The following is a 17,119-nucleotide window of genomic DNA, read 5'->3' as shown; positions in this document are numbered from 1 at the left end:
AGCGCAGGGATCCATGTTTCTTTCAATGCTCTCACCCCTTCCTTCATTGGGCATATAGTGTTCTGGCCAGGGATAGCCCGGCCTTAGGGTAGGGGAAAGATAAGGGGATGGGGCAGAGGCAGTAGGAGCTGCAAACAACAGGGCAGGGAGTGCAGTTTGGTTAGACTGTTTTATGGAGTCATATCTTCCTGTTAGGTGGACCCAAGATATTTGACATAGAAGAGAAGGGCGTGTCCAAGAGTGCAAAGAATCGAATGGACTGTGTTTCCAAGGCAGATTTGGAGAATGGGAAATGAGTCCACTATGTCATGTTTGGCTGCGTGACAGACTGGAGTTGGGCATTCCTTGGAGTTAGTTCATTCAGAGGCTCCCGAACCGCCTGAGGGCCAAGAGGTGCCTACTCCAGAATAGACTGAATAAGAGTTGAAGGGTGGTGGGAGAGAGGGGGTAATAAAGGGCAGGGAAGGGATGACATAATGAAATGGGCTATGTCAACATTGACAGATTGGCACCGTGAGTGTGAGAAGGCATTGCTAGGAATTATTCTGCACTCATGTCAGGCGAGAATTTATAATGACTGCCAAGAATACCTATGGGGAATAAACATTAGCCAGGCGGTCGGATTCTGCAAATTATAGGTGGCCTGTGGACTCCATTGAAGAAACCTGGGATGGTATTAAATAAATGAACAAATTAATGGATATTGCTGAATAAAGGCAAACAGCAATTGTATGTGTTTGATAGGCACTCCATAATCCAAGGGTAGGTACCCTGTGGCTCTCCAGATGTTTGGCCTACAACTTCCATCAGACCGAGACAGTGCAGACAATGACGAGGGATCATGGGAGTTGAAAGCCAAAACAGCTGGACAGCTGCAAATTTCCTACTCCTGTGCCTAACGGATTGTTAACCTAAAATGTGCCGGGAGATCTTCTTCTCATGATGGGCTCATTTGTCAATTAATAAGTCAATCTTTTAATTTGCTAATTTGTAGTTCAGCTAATTCAATCAATTAAGAAGTCCACAAGCAGAGTGATCATTCATAAATTAACTCTACCAGTCATTGAATGAAACAACCAGCAACCAATAAATCAGCCTATTAGTCGTTCAATGAAACAAACATTAATTGACCAATCAAGCAATCTGTCAGACATGCTATCAGTGAACCAGCCATAAAGATGCAATCAATTAAGTGGTTAATGCATTCATGGTGTAGCTCATTCATCTATTTTGTGACTGATCAGTCAATCAATGATTTAGTCATTCAGCTGGTTGATGCTTCAATCCCTCATTCTATCAATGAATCAACTGAGCATTCAATGAATGAATGAATCAATGAATCAATCAATCAATGTGCTAGGCCACTAACCTGTAATTTAGTCAATCAAGGAGGTATTCTATTAGTACACTAAGTTAACTGATCAGTCAGGTTCAAAGTCAATCCAAAAGTTGACCATTCTTGGAATCGATCAATCATCAGTCAATTGCCAATGAACTAACAAAGCAAATAACCCACCTGTCAGCAGGCCAATCAATGGAACAATCAAAAATCAATCAAGCAGTCATTCAACCAATAAATTATGTTGTTAATGTAATGTTTTAGAAGATGAACTGAACCAGTTACATAAACTTCATGGAACAAACACATCACTCAACTGGTGCCATTAGCTACTATAGTGCATGCATCCACTTCTTAAATGGTGTGTTTGGGCTAAACTTTAAACCTTTAAAAGGTCACTATTGAAAGACCACTATTTGTTGCGCTCAACCTGAAGAAGGCCCTGCTCTCCAATAGGGGCTGAAACATGTCAGACATAATCTACAGTCAGGCTGTTACTCGCCCAAATTACATTGGTTTATGCTTTTCTAAAGAAAACCAACCATTTCTTTGACTTTATATACATTGGTTGGATCTCAATGTATTTCTTGTTTTGCTGAGCAATATTCTGTGTATACAGTATTTTCTATCAATACTCCAGTAGAAGTGATCCCTGACTGATGTTTAATTAAGGAAACAATAAATGTATGACTATATTTACTAATCAACATTTGAGAGTAGTAGACTAACTCTTCACATAAAGATTGCTGTTATATTTCAGAGTCATTTAGACGATAACTAATTTTGGGAGTATTTGGAGCACCTTTTGTCATTTGTTGATAACCCGGCATACTCCCCACTTTCCCAATCTTTCTGCACTTTTTTTTCCTCAGGTTTGCCACATAATGTTTCATACCAGTGCAGGCCGACTCGACCGAAACACAAAGATTTTGCTGGGCATTAGCTGAACTAGTAATTTGCATAACACAAAGCGTCTCCGCATGGCCAATACTCAAAGCTAATCTGCCTCCGTAAGGCAACAGCTTGCTGCAAAGAGTTAAAAGCAAGCTGTGCAGGTCTATAATAAGGGCCCTTTAGCCCCATTGTAAAGAGGATGGTGGAACAGCCAGATAAATTGGCATCCGCACGGTTGGCTCTTTCCCTCTGGTTGCGATGCAGAGGTGGGTCAGGGGCCACGGCATGGGAACCCGGTATCTGTGGGGGTTCCCATGCCTTTGACTGCATGGATCCGCATGGTGAAGATTTGCAATGGCGGTCTCTGTTGTGGGCTGCCTCCGGTCTCCGGGGCAGCCCACAGATGCTGTCGGGATCACCCGACAGAGAAGGGTACGCTGGGGGGCAGCCGGCAAATCCTCGGTAGGGGACCACCCTATGGCACCCGGTGTAACCGGGTGCAAGTCTCACGATGTGGGGGTGTCACCCCTAGTCTCCAGCAGCCGCGGCTCCGAGGGCACTTGGGCCGCTCTGCACACTAGGCCACAACCACGTGGCAGGCCCTCAACCCACAAATGCACAGACACGAGTTGCCACTTCCTGGGGCTCTGCTGCTTTGCCTTCGCAGCGCCAGCAGAGCCCCTTTTATTAAGTGAGCGTGTGAGCGTCATGACATAGTCATGACGCTCACGTCACCAAAACACCAGACCACCACACAACAGTCTCTACGGCAAACATGCAGCTGTCATTGCTGCCTTCCTTCCAACCGATTGCGCCTGTTTTTAATTTCTGTCACATCCTTTTAAATCATGCCGTTGCTTTTTGATAAGAATGCCTGCCGGCATGAGGAGTTCTTGTAGTGTGTGATAAACCAGTGTAGGAATCCTGTTTCAAGGTTTAGTCCTCAAGCACCCAGGCTGAAATGGAAGAAAGACCGCTAAGGCATGAGAATGACACGGCACGTGTGATCTTTGACCATCTTAAATCCCTCCCTCACTTTTAGCGTGCCATCATGTGGAGGCTTCGTGTGGCGAGGCCTGAATGCCCCCTCCCACGCACACCAGAAGGAACGCGATCCATTCCAGGAGACGTGAAGATTAGCTTCCTCCCAGCAGCCAACGCTACCCCGCCTTACGTTTCTAATTTCAGCTGATAGGAAGTCGGATTAAGGAAATCCAATTGTGGGATTAAGTGGCACATGGAGTTGACACCAGCATGGACGGATGAGTGTTTGGGTGCTGGGCTTGTGTTATAAATTGCAAAATAGAAAACAATCTTTAAATATATAAAAAATCAATTTTGCTCTCTTCTATGTGTGCTGATTTAGGAGTTTATATACCATTGTTTTTATGGGTTATGTTTCAGATTAGTGCCCGCCCTGCTCCCAAGCGCCCATGCTTGCTCATGTAATGTAATCTCAAGCGCTATCTTGTTCGCTGTTGATCCAGAAGACCTGAGTTCATATCCCAGCTCCACAGGACATTCAGTAATGGCGATCTGTGTTTAGCAATTGAAGCTGATGGAGACCACAGAAAAGTATTCCAGGTACACTTTTTATAAGAGATATGTAACAATGTACATATCTCAATTTACAAGGGTTAAAATAGAGTTTAAGAAACTAAGTGATGTTTCTTTTTTGTTTGGTATAATCCAGGAAGATATTGAATACACTGAGAAATTATAATTTGTACTAAGTTCATCACTTTCAGATAACTTTATTAGTACAGCCCCTGATGAATGTCCTGCACCATGCGGGCCAATAGAACAGAAACATGTGCATGTAGGACGTGGAAGAAGTGTACTTAGCTAACCTAGAGCAACAGTATTAGCTTTGACATTTTTTTTTGTAGTGTTTTTTACTTTGATATATTAATGCTGGTGTTTTAAATCATTTTAAGATTTCTTATGATGAACTCTTAATAAAATGCTGGTTTTGAATATATGCATTATAGGTTAGGCCATTTTGTCAGGACTTTTTTTTAACCTACCATGTCTGCCTGGTAAAGTTAATCACATTTCAAGCAACCTTCGTTTTTGATAATAATATATGATACATATCCCTGTGAGTAGGAAGCTGAATGTATTCCCTTAGGTGGGATTACCATGTTTAGTAAACTTATCCCAGCTCCTACACTTCACCAAATATTGTGATCCTGGGAATATCAATTAATCTCTCTGTTCCTCCCTTCCTTTATTTGTCAAAATTGGGATTGGCTACAAACAGAAAACATTGTGTTTTTAATTAGTACATGTACACAGACACACAAACACACAGACACATACACAATCAAGCAAACGGATATAGGTATTTACAAGTGGGTGGAGGAAAGGGAAAACAGACTAGAATTATGGATGAAAAGTCTGCTTTGGTACAATTGCAGAAGCATATTTATTTACTTTGTCATTTGTATAGCACACCTAACTTGGAGGCATCTGGGCGCTGGGCGCATACTTTCCTTACGCATGATGTGGGCAAAGAGTGGCATTCTCACACAAGGACCATCTTTCTTTAAAACTTTGGCCAAATCAAAAGGGACCAAAATTGATTTTATGTTTGGGAATGTTGGCACTAGTAGTATGACGAAGATCTTCACAAGCAACACGCGTGTGTTCTATGTTGTGTCTGGTGAGCAGACATAATACATCTGCGCAGACAACAAAAGGCCCAGATGAATGTAGAAACATCATTTTCCACCAACCATGTGCAGGGAAATAAATCCATGGTCAGGTTGTGGTTTGGAAATTCGAAGGGCTATTGTAATTCCCCTTGATTTTCAGACAAATTGGAGCAAACTAGCTTTAGTACATTTTAAGGGGCGATAAGCAAGTTACGGTCAGAAGCCCATTTACAAAGGTTTTAATCACAAATGCCAGTTTGAATCAATTGGAGAAGCTGTGGTTACAAGCGAACAGGGAGCTCGCATAATAACTAGAAGGTAGGTCACTAGCAGCGTAAAGAGTTAACTGTGGAGACTCGATCACCTTTCCATACCTTCCAGTTTTCCTAGGAAACGATGCAATCAAAAACTTATTCTCAAACCAGAACAAATGTTGCCAATCCCGTTTCCTCGCACAGAGATTTAACATGACAGGCGGGCGATAGGAGGCGCAAACCCACCCTAGTTTTTGCTTTTGAAAAAAACAATAGTACTATTCTTGTTATTTATTTATTTGTTTATTTATTTATTTACTATTCTTGTTATCGAGCCCAGTGGAATTAGGAAACCCATGCCTTATAAGCACTGCTCTTAATTCCCCTTTCATTGAGAAAATTGGTATAATTCAGATGAAATTGGCAAACATAATGCAACCTACTCATGTTCCCCTTGTGTACCACAGGGTTGCTCCACTGTGGCCACATTTTTGAAGTCTCATATGTGGCATTGGCAACCACCGTAGCCAATTAGCTTTTGTGCCTGAGAAGCAGCCATGCATCAGGTGGCGGCTGATGGTGGGGCCACCTGCCGGTTGGTCTCGTTGGACCACTGCGCGGCATTCAAGATGCCAAACCATGAGCTATTAGTCTAGATGGGTTTATGCGGCCAGGTTCTGGGATGATGTGGGCCATGCCACACTGGTAGATTGAAGTCTGTCCACTTCAAGTGGCGGCTGATGGTGGGGCCACCTGCCGGTTGGTCTCGTTGGACCACTGCGCGGCATTCAAGATGCCAAACCATGAGCCATTAGTCTAGATGGGTTTATGCGGCCAGGTTCTGGGATGATGTGGGCCATGCCACACTGGTAGATTGAAGTCTGTCCACTTCAGGTGGCGGCTGATGGTGGGGCCACCTGCCGGTTGGTCTCGTTGGACCACTGCGCGGCATTCAAGATGCCAAACCATGAGCTATTAGTCTAGATGGGCTTATGAGGCCAGGTCCTGGAATGATGGGGGCCATGCCACACTGGTAGATTGAAGTCTGTCCACTTCAGGTGGCGGCTGATGGTGGGGCCACCTGCCGGTTGGTCTCGTTGGACCACTGTGCGGCATTCAAGATGCCAAACCATGAGCTATTAGTCTAGATGGGCTTATGAGGCCAGGTCCTGGAATGATGGGGGCCATGCCACACTGGTAGATTGAAGTCTGTCCACTTCAGGTGGCGGCTGATGGTGGGACCACCTGCTGGTTAGTCTCGTTGAACCACTGCGCGCCATTCAACTTGCTGAACCATGAGCTATTAGTCTAGATGGGTTTATGAGGCCAGGTTCTGCAGCTTCATAAACCCATGGGCCATGCCACACTGGTAGATTGAAGTCTGTCCACTTCAGGTGGCGGCTGATGGTGGGACCACCTGCTGGTTGGTCTCGTTGAACCACTGCGCGGCATTCAAGATGCCAAACCATGAGCTATTAGTCTAGATGGGTTTATGAGGCCAGGTTCTGGGATGATGTGGGCCATGCCACACTGGTAGATTGAAGTCTGCCCACTTCAGTTCCTCATTATAGCCCTCCTTGTCTGTGACATGTAGTGTGTCATGGGGTCGGTTGTGTCAACAGTTTTATTTAGACTTTATATGGATCGTGGCCACACACGTTTTGTAGTACTTGAGGCACAGAAAGAGCGTATCTACCAGCAAGGAAACTTTTAAGCACTTACGGTGAGCTCACCATACGAGCTTTATATGGCTTCCGACTATATGTTAAGCGATTAGCCATTATTAAGGAAATGGTCAGGAGAATGCTTTTTTAAGGTCTGCATGAGTGCAAAGTTACAAAGAGAGAGGGAGAGAGAGAGAGAGAGAGAGAGAGAGAGAGAGAGAGAGAGAGAGAGAGAGAGAGAGAGAGAGAGAGAGAGAGAGAGAGAGAGAGAGAGAGAGAGAGAGACTGTTCTAGAGTTTAGCTGTGAGACAAGAGAGTGATCTACTGCAATGTGTTCATGCAGAGGTGTTGCTGTGGGGGGCGGAGGGGGCCATAGCCGGGTCTTTTGGTTGTAGCCTCGGATAGGCTCAGAGGTTACAAGAAAAAGGCTAGCTAGCGCCGACATTAGCGTAGCCCCAGATCGATCTTTTCCAGACCTAGCAACACCCCTACGCTTGCTTTGAAGGTAGACTTATCCGTTTGTTTGTTGCGTGTATCGTCGACATCGTCCCCAAGACCAAAGGAATCAATGATTTTCAGCAATGGCTAAAAGTAGCCAGAGGATGAGATGAGAATGTGAGAAAGGGAATGGGTGTTATGAGGGTATGTGAGGGTCAGAAGACGCTAGCAATGGGAGGGTCTGGTAGGGCTACGAAAGGGACTGTTGAGATGATGTCGAAGACGTGTGGGAGCAGGGCGAGGTGTTCTTGAAATGCCTGCACCTCCATAGAGACAGGTGTTCCATAAAATAAACAGAATCAATTTAGTAGTAAGCATTTAGCAATTTCTCTCAAGATACAGATGGCACTTCCTGCTGCAGCGACAGATAGTTTTTGTGTGATTTGAGTACCAATTTGATTGCTGGAATGTATTACTAAGTGTTCTAAATGTACGCCCTAGGAATATGTTAGCAGGATTTTGACTATGATGGAAAATGCTACCTTCATACATAAATTTAAGACTAGGGCCCATTGTGCAAGGCGTGTGGCCATCATCTTTTTCGCCGCTGTGATTTTTCGACAGCAGTGTCGGCCTCCTTGTTCAGCAAGGCCTTCTGCAGGAGACGCTTGGAGTGATCCAGTTTGGCCCCTGGACCCGCTCCAGCTCAGTGGATTAAGCAGTGGCCTTTACTTTCACCTCCAGGATTTGGTTACACTGCTGCTAATGCCCCCTGATTTGGAAGAGATTACTGTTTTCGGGTCATTTAACAAGACACAGATGTCCGTTAATCATATTAAAGTGGACAGGCTACTCAGAGGGGTGCTTACGGCTGAGCCGCGACATCCAGCAGCAAGCTAGAAAGGTGTAGATATAGTTCTGCCTTTTTAATGGTATGTACAGACCAGTTCAAAAGACACTTGCAGCTAAATCAACACACATTCAAATACAATATGACCTTTTAATAGTGCTTTAATCCCACTGTGGCAATGAAGCACTACACAGCAAAAGATGACCTAACAGCACTCATGTTATTAACCTGTTAAATGCACAACTGGCAGTTAAGCTGTGTTCCCCTCCATCAAGACTCGTAACTGTAACATAGAATCCAAAGAAACAGAATTGCCAGGGCCAAATGCTCTTTGAAGCTAAGCATTTACATATAGCCAGCTCATAGAAAACAAGCATATGTTAGATAAATATTTATTCAATTCCATTGAAAGGAAATGCCAGTAGAAGCCAGGAACGTGTATATTGCCATTTACCCACAGCCAACAGGAGAAAGTGCGTATTACTTTCAGTGCAGCGACTTTTCAACTTCACAAAAACCTAGTTGATGTCACAGTCTCCATTAATCTTTTCAATATTTACAGAAAATAGCAATTGAGCTTCAAAATCTAGACCTTCTTGAGACATTAAAGGAAGAGGGTGAGGCTGGGGGTTGGGAAATAAAACAGGAAACCCCATGCGTGACCTATATGTCGGGTTTCAGAAATACATTGAAGGAGCACAAGAGGGTGAATACCATTGCGGGCGATTATGCGGGTGATACTGGGGCATGTGTGCAAACGTCTATTTAACCAAGCCCTCCTCCCCCCACCCTCTAGAGCAAAGCCAGGGCAATCACTGTGCAATGTGCTCACTTTCAGATCACTCGCCAATGCATTGCTGGCTGTAATGTTTCACATTATTATTCGCCAGAATCTATTTCCGCTTCCGGGGAGCACTGCGTCACAGCTGGTGCTGGTTTTCCACGCACATTGTAACCATGGTCTACAAACAAACACTGATGAGATCACTAGGCAAAAGACACAAGTAAAATATGTAAGAGTAGCCATACTTCTCAAATTTTGGCAGGTGTCGACCTCAATGCAATCAGGTCACTCCCCTGCCAACTCCTTTTCAATGGGGTCTCACCGAGCAAAAGCCAAGCCAGCTGTTTTCAACCACCCCGGGGACACAAAAGGTTGAGAGCTGCGAGTTTGCACTCGCATCCTGGGACACACAGCCTCGGTTTGACAGACTACAATTCTTCTACTGTGCTTGTGGGTGTCACCCAGGGCTTTATGTCGGCTGGAGCTAGCCAGGGGCGAGGCCCGGAAGGCTCAGTAAATTGTGTCTGAGACAAGGCCCTGCCATGGCTCAATAAAGTCCCTGGCTAACCCCAGCCCACCAGGCTGCTAGATGTCAAGGATTTTTTCTAAAGCCTGACGCTCACGTGTAAGCGAGAGTTTCAGGCTTAAGAAAAAAAAAAGCCTCTCCTTTTGATTATGTTGCCGACTCCGCTGCCAAGCACCTCTTTTATTAGAGATGGAGGGGTGATGATCCCTGCATCTCTAATGAAAGGGGTGGCTTGCAGGGGGTCGGCGACACAATCAAAAGGAGAGGCTTTGTTTGCAAAGCCTGAAGCTCTCGCACAAGTGCTTCAGCCTTTACAAAAAAGCCTCGTCTTTTCCTTGTGTCGCCGACCCCCTGCCAGACACTGCTTTCACTAGAGATGCAGGGATCACCACCCTCGCACTCCAGATGAGAGGGTGATGAGCCCTGCCTCTCTAGTGAAATATGAGCCTGGCAGGTGGTCGGCGCCGCAATAAAAAGCCAAGGCAACATTTACCTGACATGAATGCTAGCAGTTAGGCCACGGCCTGGCCGTCCATTTTGCAAAATTGTTCCTTGCATTTAATTGCAGCGCTGACCCCTTGTCAGGCCACGCCCCCTGTGATCCCTGGCTCGAGTTTGCAGGCCACTTAAAGCACTGGTGTCACCAAAACCAGCCCCGTGTATAACACGCAAAGAAAACATGTGTTAAGAACTCAACCTATGGTTGAAAAGGAAACCTTTGTTTTGTGTGGTCAGGGGCTCATCAGAGAGACATCCCAAGGCTCCTGGAATCAGCAGGGGTGAGAATTGAAGATTTTAGATCAAACAGAATCTTTACTCATCATAAGGGTGAAAGTCAACATGAACATGGACACGTGCTAGGAGCAAAGCAGAGCATGAACACGTGCAAATCCCACACAGTGGGCCTGATTCACAAAGATTACACTGGAGGAAACCACCTGATGCCCGTGAGCATTTCATATTTGCTGCTGGAACCTCATGTTTGATTCACAAAGCCTATGAGCAGAGCAGAGTTCTGCACACTGTGGCCCACAAGACAGTCTGGACTACAACTCCCAAGATATCTCCCCATTGACTATGCTGGCGGCTGCCACCCAAAACACCTGGAGAACAAAAGGTTGCCGACTCCTGATCTAGATGAAAACTAGAGCTGCCCGGGCCATCTCAGTAATGCCCTTGTGAATCTCATTTGCACAGGAGCATCCCAACAGTGAGCCAGGTTGCTCCATGTTTGTGCAAGGTATTTACTTTGTGGATGAGATGTAGGTGGTGGCGGGTGCACATCTGAGCTGTTATGGCATCTTCTGATTTGCACCAGTGCAAAGATTTTTGAATCAGACCCGGAAGCTTGAAGCATTTCCTTTTTCTCTGTTGTTTCCCCTTTGTCTTTTCTCTCTGTGTCTCTTTTGCATCTCTTTCTCATTCCTTCTTTCTCTCTTTTTCTGTCTCTCTATTTAGCTATATCAAATTATCTCTTTTCTGGAGCATCCTCTTTTCCATTCTCTTTTGGTCTCTCTGTGTTGTACCACCCTACCTCTTAACTACAATGGCTTACTGCTCACTGTATCATATCAAGCAATCATTGTGTTGTCTGCTAACCTTTCCTCCGGTATGGATCTATGCAATTTTTTCAAAAAATGTTTTATCGAAAACATTTTTAACGAATCTTAAATACTGAGAAAATGCTGAATTTCTTTATTATTTGGGGGGTCCCCCTGCCCACAAGATCCCTGTTTCCCTCTGTCCATAACCCCACCCCAAGCCCCTCCTCCCTGTTTCCCTCTGTCCATAACCCCACCCCAACCCCCTCCTCACCCATTTTACTCCCTTACCCTACCCCCATAAATGTTTTATATTTTTAAATCCTGTGTTTTTTCAGTATTTTGGATTTGCTGAAAAAGGTTTTTGATAATGCCGGTATGACTATACCATATTGCCTCATTTAGGGAGATCGGTTCTACTGGCCAAGAGAGACCCATAACTTCTTCTTCAAAAGCCATCCCAAACTAAAAGAAGGCCTTTTTTTCCAACTATGGGCCTCATTCCGAGTAGGGCGGTAAGGGTTAACGGTCACCGGTAATGAGACCGGTGCCGTTAAACCCTTACCGCCCTACTACGAGTTCTCTTTGTGGGTTCTTCCTTAACGCCTGCTTTTAGCAGGCGTTAAGGACGGGACCTGCAAAGGGACACTGGGGTCAATAACGGTACCGTAATTTAAAGTACCATTATTGCCGCCTTCCCCCTTCCCATTGAGCCCTATGGGGGCTCAAATGGGAATGGGGAATGGCCCTGGTGAATGGGGAATTACCGGTCCCTCCAACCTCGGAATGGACCGGTAATTACTCCATTCACCAAGCCGGAGTTTGGACGAGTTCGGAGGCAGCCATGCCGCAAATAGCGGCGTTGTTACCTCCGAACTCGGAATGAGGCCCTATGACTTCCGCTCATATTTGCATACACCACTTTCAACCGGGTGGAAAGCAAGATGTTTTACGCAGTGAAAGCGTCCTTAATTTGTATGGATGGAGGTAGGCTCCTTGTGCACTTGTAGTCCCAGGAAATACCCTTTTGTGCTTAGTGTAAAATTACATATCAAGAATTACTTAGGCAAATACCAAACCATCTTATCATATGGTACATTAAAATGGTTCTGATAATTATGGACGGTTACAGTAAAATTTACAATATGCCACCCAATAAGTGGCATGCCTTTGGGGATACGGTGGCCCCTAGTTGTAATTGATCTCGTGTATATGCGGAGCTATTCAAAGAGACGCGCAAATTAACTATCCAACTTAAATCCTTTCTGAGAGTACATTTAGATAGGTAGCATTTTATAGATGACAATTTCATCCTTTGGACAGAAACAAGCATCTCTATCTCTTTACCAGTAGAATAATCAACAAAATGCACATCTGGTCACCACCAGCAAGGGTGCATACGCCAGCAAGAAGATTGACCCTCCTAATGAAGGACAACTTTTAATCGGAACCATTGCAGGCTAATTTACTGTAAAGGCAACATCTGTGGCTGTATTGCACCTACTCAAATAGGCCAGACTATGAGCAACAAGGGGAACCCTAAACTCTGAACACAAGGGGAGGGGGCTATCCAAGCAAGTAAAGCAGGCAAAGCGGGAAAGGATTGCAAGAAAGAAATAACCAGGAAAAGATTCTTGTGGGGGGTGACAGATTAGACCAGATGAAGAAATAATATTGGTTTGTTAAACTACCATCAGCAATCAGTACTTCAAGATAAAAGAAAATGCCAGATTTAAAAAAGCAGTAACATCATACAATACATTGACAAGAGGGAGTTCCCACAATATTGTGAATACTTCACCATTTGGTAACTGTGCAGTACGTGCCCTCATCTCAACAAACTTGAATTATTGAAAGAGGGGAAAAGAAAGATTAACATCTGCAACGTCACGCTAAGCGGTGCCCACACGTTGCTGTGCCCCCCTTATGATATGCCCTTGTTATATTGGTATATGTAGGCATCGCCAATCAGAGCGGTCATGAGAAGAACAATTGAGGCTAAGACCAGCATCTTAATCACAAACAAACCAACCCTTGTTTTATATCGTTATTCATATTTATTCTATCCACCTGTGTTCCCTCTTAGAATTGCACAGAGGAGTTCCATCTAGAACTGTTATGGTTCGAGGTTAGACATGATGTGCAAGAACTGATGTGGTGCCAGTTGGAGTCTGCCATGGGAATGAGAGGAGGTGCTGCAGTCGTTCTTCATTGATCTTCAATAAAGGAAACTTGAACCAGAGGGGAGTTGGCGTTTCAACTTTATAACACCTTGGACGTGCATTTTCTTGAGAGGGGCCATGCTGAGAAGGATTTTAACAGGATTATCTAGCAAAAGATAACAAGGGAGGCTAGGTAATGTGACGGAGAAACTTCACAGATGGACCTTTCATCCAAAGTCCAATTAAATGGCTCGAATGAATTTATAGACTAGTTGGCACTCTCACAAAAAGTAAAATAATCGGTATAAAAGTAAAATAGTCAAACGAATTTTCAATCATTGTAGCAGTAGTGTTATTTTTTAATAAGTACCCACCTATTCTTTGATTATATGCCAAGTTGCTGAAAACATATTCATTGAACTTGTTACTCGTTTAACAGCTTTCACTAACTTGATTTATATCTCATAAATCTATTTATGTGTCCTTATTACAGATCGATCATCTAAATTGTTTGACCAACCATAAAAGAATAATGGAATATGTTTTAACTTAAAAAAGTAAATACCCACTGTTATGCCTTTGAAGCGATGTTAAGAAACGATAGACGTTGATATCGAAACAGAGGAAGCTGCGGTTATTCCAAAAATGATTGTGGATTTAATACATGGGCTTACTTAAGTCATGGAAGAGTAGCGTCACCTTTTGCATGATAGATGTTCAAAATGTGAAGTCCTTGTCCCTTGTATTGTTCCTCCCTCTAGCAATAAAGTCAGGACAAATTAAGAATTGAAAAAAGGAAGTTGATACAGCGAATTGTCGGACACTACATCACCTCAGGGGAACAAATAGTGTGAAATGGTTTGAAACAAAAACGGCTGAAGGTCTCTAATATGTGGGGTTGGTTAATTGAATTTACTGGGGAGGAATGTATGTATTCTCTTCTAGGCTTGAAATCCCCCAACATGAGCCATTCAAAGCCATTCAGTGATAATCTGGTAGAGATTTTGCATGGTATTATCTAAATGTTACACCGGTGCAGGAGTAAACATTTCCCCAATGCACACAACCGATTCCTTCAAAGCATTTTTGAGCAGAGCAATGTTTGCCCTGATACAAAAATGCATTGAGATAATGCTTTTCACCAGGGGTATATTTGTTGTAGCACTAATTGCACTTGTGCTGATGCAAGGTTTCTGTAATAGGGTGAGAACCAGCAGCTCAAAGACTGAATAAAAATATGCAGGTGTCCCTGCACACGGCGCACAGTACTTCATGCAAGTAAGCTTTCTATAGATACCCACATTTCATCCCAGTGAATAGGACACAGAAGGCTTGTGATAGGCAATTTAAACCGGTCCTTCAAATCATGAACTTAACTAATAATTTACCTAAAGGTATACTTAGTCAATCCCGATGCAAGGACAGCTAAAATGATCTGGTTGTTTTTTTTATAAATGATAGATCCTGTTGCACTGTCTGTAATCACTGAATAATGTTGTTATTTTGATGAATGGAAAAAGGGAAGAGAAACATGGTGGTGGGCATTTGAGATGCTTGGAAAACCAGCATTTCCATAGAAATTCGAATTGACGCTACTGATTGGCTATTGTGTAAAACCGATGGGGTTGCTAACTATCATAGGAGTACTTGTGTATATAAGAAGCAAGGATGAAAGGAAATACATGCACACAATTGAATGAAATGTGCATGTTTGCGAACACACACACATACACGCACAGCTCTTGTGTAAAAACACATGGAGTTGTGGTAGACGTATTTATGTAATAAAGACGTTTTGAGAACTTCAGAAGTCTAAGGTTAGTTTCATTCATTGTGGCACCTACAAAGTCTTTCTTCTGTTTATATTTATGTCACTTATAAATCCATACTATCTGAAAATCCCACAGATTTCATAGGATATTCAACTGTCGCATCCCAGAAGCATTGTGGGTATGCGTGGAGTTGCACACCCCACATCACTCCGTCAACAAGCCGTAATATGCAACCCTCTGTCAACAGGGACGTCTCTTACCCTTAGAGCCTTCTCTGCCAGAATTCACAAAGTCTGCCATTTTTGGATTATTACTCCCCATTAGGCCTAGCCAACATAGTCAATGGTGAGGGAGCATGGGAGTTGTAGTCCAAACCATCTGGAGAGCCACAGGTTTCAGACCTCTGAGTTACGGGTTGTGTCTGGGACCGTAGGAGGACCTGATGCTTTCTATAACCTTTTTGATCATACAGACAGAAACTAGCCATTGCTACGAAACACCAGTGAGATGCATGCAGCTGTAGATCCAAAACAATCATTTTCATGATTTTACTGGTTTATTTGCCACTGTTGAATTGTTTAATATGCCAGGTATTTCAAGTTGAAATTTTCTGAGAACAATTTTGCTTATGACACCCTTTATAGCTATTCAGCCAGCAACCAAGAGCTGGAGGTAAATCAGGTCTCCACTGGCAAATAAATGCCGTAATTACCGGCACCGGTATTACCGGTGCCAGTCATTTCAGCAATCCCCTCCATGGAGTGTTCTGGGACTCCATTGAATTGGGATTTACAGCACTTTCAAGCAGCGGAAACGGTAAGGGCAGTTTGCCGGTATCCTGCCGGTAGTTCTGGAGGGATACCAGCAAACTTGTAAGTCCAATACAGTCGCTGCATGTATTATTAATGGGGATTTAATGCCGCATGTATGGGTGTGGTTATTACCTGACTCCACTGGGGCAGGCCGAATTGCCACATGTGTGAAATCTGTCTATTCTGTTACCACCTCTGTTCATGGAGATTTTGGGCCTCATTACACGGTAGGCGGTAAGGGTTTACCGGTACCGGTATTTTACCGGTACCAGTAAATCCTTACCGCCTTACTACGAGGTCCCTTTGCGGGTTGGGGAATTTAACGCCTGCTTTTTGCAGGCGTTAATAACCAACCCGCAAAGGGACCAGTGGAGCTAATTACGGTACCGCAATTTGCGGTACCGTAATTAGCGCCTTCCCCATTCCCATAGAGCCCTATGGGGCAAAAATGGGAATGGGGGAAGGGCAATGGTGGAAGGGGGAATTTCCGCCCGCCAACCTTGGAATGGGGCGGTAATTCCCCTTTCCACCAAGGCGGTGCCGGTATTTTACCGGCATGAACCATGGCGCTAATAGCGCCATGGTTCACCGCCTTCCGTGTAATGAGGCCCATTGGGTCTGATTTACAGCTTTTTTCAATGCGATTTCCTACTGAAAAACGCTTTTGTATATCAGGCCCATTTCCTCCATGGTCCAAGCAGCTTTTCTTTGGTTATTTTTGGGTGGCAAACCCCATATTCATGCAGAGTGGTAACACAGCAGTTATTCTGAAGTTCTGCCTGCTTTACCACTACTGTGCCACAAGTACTGAGGCCTGTAATGATATCAATGTGTGAAGGTCATCTACCATCATTCAATTTCTTTTTTTTTTAATTTTAAAATCCATGCGAGCGCACACCACGTACGGATGGTGGAAATCGTCACATGCCCCCAGCCTCAACATGTGAACGACCACCCTACTGAGGCTTTGTTTCATCAACAAGTTGAAAGTACCGACTGAGGCCATCTGCATTTCCATGCTGGGAGCCTGGCTTGTGCTGGATGACCATATCTAATCCCTGTAGGGATATGGCCCAATGCAGAAGCTTAGGGTTCTCCCCTTGCATGGGTGTTACCCATCGAAGAGGCCGATGGTCTGTATGGTTTGCAAAGTGCGACCCAAAGATGTAGGGTTTCAGCTTCTTCACTGCCTACACGACCATGTATGCCTCTTTTTCAATGACAGCCCAGTTCATTTCCCTTTTTATCAATCGCCTGCTAATGTAGGCGACAGGTTGCTCTACCCCTTAAGAGTTCAACTGCGCTAACACTGCTCCAATCCCAAAATCACAAGCGTCTTTCTGGATAATGAACTCCTGACCATAGTGTGGCACTTTCGGAACTGGGGCCCAGCACAATCCATCCTTTAAATCCTGAAAGGAGGTTT

Source organism: Ambystoma mexicanum, chromosome 13, assembly GCF_040938575.1.
Source record: "Ambystoma mexicanum isolate Mex_15411 chromosome 13, UKY_AmexF1_1, whole genome shotgun sequence".
In the NCBI taxonomy this organism is placed as follows: domain Eukaryota; kingdom Metazoa; phylum Chordata; class Amphibia; order Caudata; family Ambystomatidae; genus Ambystoma; species Ambystoma mexicanum.
Note: the sequence above shows the minus strand (reverse complement) of the source record.